We start from the raw sequence: 4,149 nt of genomic DNA, 5'->3' as shown, positions 1-4,149 counted from the left end.
TGACACCTTACTTTAAAAAGTGACCAGGATTATAATTTACCCTGTTTATAAACACCAAGTTTAGACCTGCCTCCCTATTACCATCTAAAAAAAAAGTTTATTTCCTTGTTTTTAGCGATGATCCCATCAAGTGTGAGAACAAATGTCAGATTTTTAACAACAGCACATTAAATCTGGCTCCTGGAAACAGAACACAACAGTACACAGTGGCACCACTTAAACACCTGTTTTGCCTTTTTTCTAACCGCTTTGTTTCCTGCACTGTAGACGTCTTTACGCAGAGGCGGGGGAGAAGCTTTAATGCTGAGGGGGTCAAAGCTCACAGGAGGCCATAAAAGCGAAGGCTTGTGTGGAGCTGATAAATATTGCCGACCATAAAAGCCAGGTCGATTAAGCCTGTAAAATAAAACCTGTGCCACTGCATTTTCCGAAGAAAAAAACATTTAAATCCTCAGAGGTGCTGTTCAATGTTTTAAGTAATTTTTGAAATCCTCAGCTAAGTACCTTCTAACTAAGATAATCTGTATTTAAAACACTATTAGTGTATAGCTTATAAATCGTGTAATTACGACCCAATTAAGACAGTATTAATTATTATCACAAGCATCACATAAAAACCTATTTATCACATCAGGATAAAGGTCAAGAGCAAAGTCATAATAACCTGATAAATGCACGGATTTGGTATTTTCTGCTTCCAACTAACTAAAACTTTCTCCACCACAGAGTTCAAAAACCATTAAATATGAATTCACTTCAGCCAGTTATCTGACTTTTTGATTAAACACCGAAATCTTTGACTTTCAGTGAAATGTATTATTGAATAGAATATGTGTTGTCATGATTATCTTTTCATCACAGCTTTGCCATTTTGAGCAAACTGACACATAAAGTTAAGCTAAAGTTATGACTATAGACTCTTAATGGTGCCTATTTCACATGGATTTGTCCAATTTGACTGGATTGATTAAAATTACTTAAGTACAGATTCATGATTCGGATCATCTGTCTTAAGTGAATATTTGAGAAACTGCTTATCTGCTGGGATTTTTGGATACAACCTTTCCGAGGTTTATAAAGAATGGCCTAAAAAAAGAGGAACTATTCATTGATCATGGGCAGTGAGTTACTAACATGGACCAAAATCTGTGAGGATTGTTTCCAGTACATCATTGAACTTGTGCCATGAAACATTAAGGCAGTTCTGAAGGCAAAAGTGGATTCAACTACTTCAAAAGAGTACCTATCATGCGAGTGTGAGAGCATTTTGTGATGATATGAACATTTCTTAAAAGCAGAAATGAAACCATTTTTAAAAGAAAACAAGTTAAATCAAAGTTTAAGCAAGAAAGTTACCATTTCCTATAAAAAAAACTAAACTGATTAACTGATTACTAATTTTCAATTACTGGGTTTATTGAATAATACACTAATTACTGCGGCTCCAGAAGCTGGGCGGAAAAAGGAGAGTAAATGTAAAAGTTACATTTCAGCTTAAGTAGAAATCACTACAGCAAACATTTGTTTCAAAAGGAAAGTTGGGACATCAGCTCAACGTCCCTTTCATGTGGTTGCAGTCCAGAGTAATGTGAAACAGCCAGCGTCTTTCCTCTACAGAAAAAAACTGATTAGATGTCACTGTTTTAAGTAGTTATAGGCCAATTTCCAAAGAGAGAAAGTTGTTGCTCATCAGCTCTGTCAGATTATTGAAGGAATTTTTACGTCTTTGATAAATTCCAATCCGAGTTTTATTGAAGACTTCTAATGATACTCTAATGCGTTCAGATAAAGGTGAACATTACATTTTAGTCCTGCTCGACTTATACTGGGTTGGCATCACTGTACTGCTTTCAGGTGGGGGGGGGGGGGGGGGGGGGGGGGGGGGTTCATACTTATCAGACACTTCAGAACTCATATTAATCAATGTATGCCCTCATCTGCACTGCTCGTATGTGGAGTCCCCCAGGGCTCAATCCTTGGACATGTTCTATTTTCTTTATATATATATATATATATATATATATATATATATATATATATATATATATATATATATATATATATATATATATAAAACACCCAGCACGCCCCTGCGGGCGGTTTATCCTTCAAGCTCGGGTCCTCTACCAGAGGCCTGGGAGCTTGAGGGTCCTGCGCAGTATCTTAGCTGTTCCCAGGACTGCGCTCTTCTGGACAGAGATCTCCGATGTTATTCCCGGGATCTGCTGGAGCCACTCGCCTAGCTTGGGAGTCACCGCACCCAGTGCTCCGATTACCACGGGGACCACCATTACCTTCACCCTCCACATCCTCTCGAGCTCTTCTCTGAGCCCTTGGTATTTCTCCAGCTTCTCGTGTTCCTTCTTCCTGATATTGCTGTCATTCGGAACCGCTACATCGATCACTACGGCCGTCTTCTTCTGTTTGTCTACCACCACTATGTCCGGTTGGTTAGCCACCACCATTTTGTCCATCTGTATCTGGAAGTCCCACAGGATCTTAGCTCGGTCATTCTCCACCACCCTTGGGGGCATCTCCCATTTTGACCTCGGGACTTCCAGGTTATACTCAGCACAGATGTTCCTGTACACTATGCCGGCCACTTGGTTATGGCGTTCCATGTATGCCTTGCCTGCTAGCATCTTGCACCCTGCTGTTATGTGCTGGATTGTCTCTGGGGCATCTTTACACAGCCTGCACCTGGGGTCTTGCCTGGTGTGATAGACCCCAGCCTCTATGGATCTTGTACTCAGAGCTTGTTCTTGTGCTGCCATGATTAGTGCCTCTGTGCTGTCTTTCAGTCCAGCTTTGTCCAGCCACTGGTAGGATTTCTGGATATCAGCCACCTCCTCTATCTGCCGGTGGTACATACCGTGCAGGGGCCTGTCCTTCCATGATGGTTCCTCGTCTCCCTCCTCTTTCTTGGGTTTCTGCTGCCTGAGGTATTCACTGAGCACTCGGTCAGTTGGGGCCATCTATATATATATATATATATATATATATATATATATATATATATATATATATATGTTACCCCTGGGAAATCTAATTAATGCTTTTAACTGAATCTTCTACCACTGCTATGCAGATGGCACACAGTTATACTTTTCTGTCAAGCCCAACAACCTCAACAGCTTATCCTGCCTAATGAATGTTTCTCTACCATTACTATTTGGATGTATTCTAATTTCCTCCTTCTCCATTCAGGTAAGACTGAGGCTCTAGTGCTCAGCCCAGACAGTTTCGCTAGGAAGGGCAGTCACTACATCAGTCACCTCACCAATAACATCAAATCATCTGCTAAAACCCTGGGTATCATTTTTGACTAGCACCTAACTTTGAAACTCATATCTCAAAGGTTAGCCACTCTTGTTTCCTTCTTCTCAGAATTATTGCAAAAGTTAAACCTTTACTGTCAGTCACTCATATTGAACACTTCAGTTTTTTTCCCACTTGAATTATTGCAGTTCACTTTACACATGTGTCTCTCAGTCCTCTATAGCTCATCTTCAATCAATTCAGAACGAACTAGCAGGGGTTTACATATTACACCTTCACTGACTTGCAGTGAAATTCAGGATTCACTTTAAAATTCTGTTATTGACATATAAGGCTCTCTATGGACAGGCCCCTGCTTATTTTGCAAAGCTTCTAACACCTTATCAAAGCAGCCACCTCTCTGATCATCTACTCAGGGTCTTTTAACTGACGCTTGCTCTGATTTTAAAACCAGAGTTGGCGTCAGCTGACTCTTTTATTTGTTTTTGCAACGGCTGAAAACTCATTTTTATATGTTAGAATTTCATATTATGAAAAATGCTGCAAACTGAGGCAGCCCAACTGTGTTATTTAAAGGTTACATGAAAATACTCTGCAGGTTAGTGCAGGATAAACAGGTTAGTTTGCTGTACTGTGATAGATTTAAAGTAAGGAACAGTGTGTGACTGGTGCACAGTGGCTGTGGTGTCATGGTCAGAGTTAGGTTATATCAAGTGTAGCAGAGATTCATATGAATTTTAGCTGATGATGCAGAGATTCATTCACTGAATTCCACCTTCATACCATACATCTAGAAAAAAAGACAGCACAAACAGTGTACTGTCAGTGTAGAGGATGGAAATCAGCCAGGATAATTCATGAAACATCTGC

This window comes from Aulonocara stuartgranti (genome assembly GCF_965226115.1).
Source record: "Aulonocara stuartgranti genome assembly, chromosome: 4".
NCBI classification, from domain to species: domain Eukaryota; kingdom Metazoa; phylum Chordata; class Actinopteri; order Cichliformes; family Cichlidae; genus Aulonocara; species Aulonocara stuartgranti.
Note: the sequence above shows the minus strand (reverse complement) of the source record.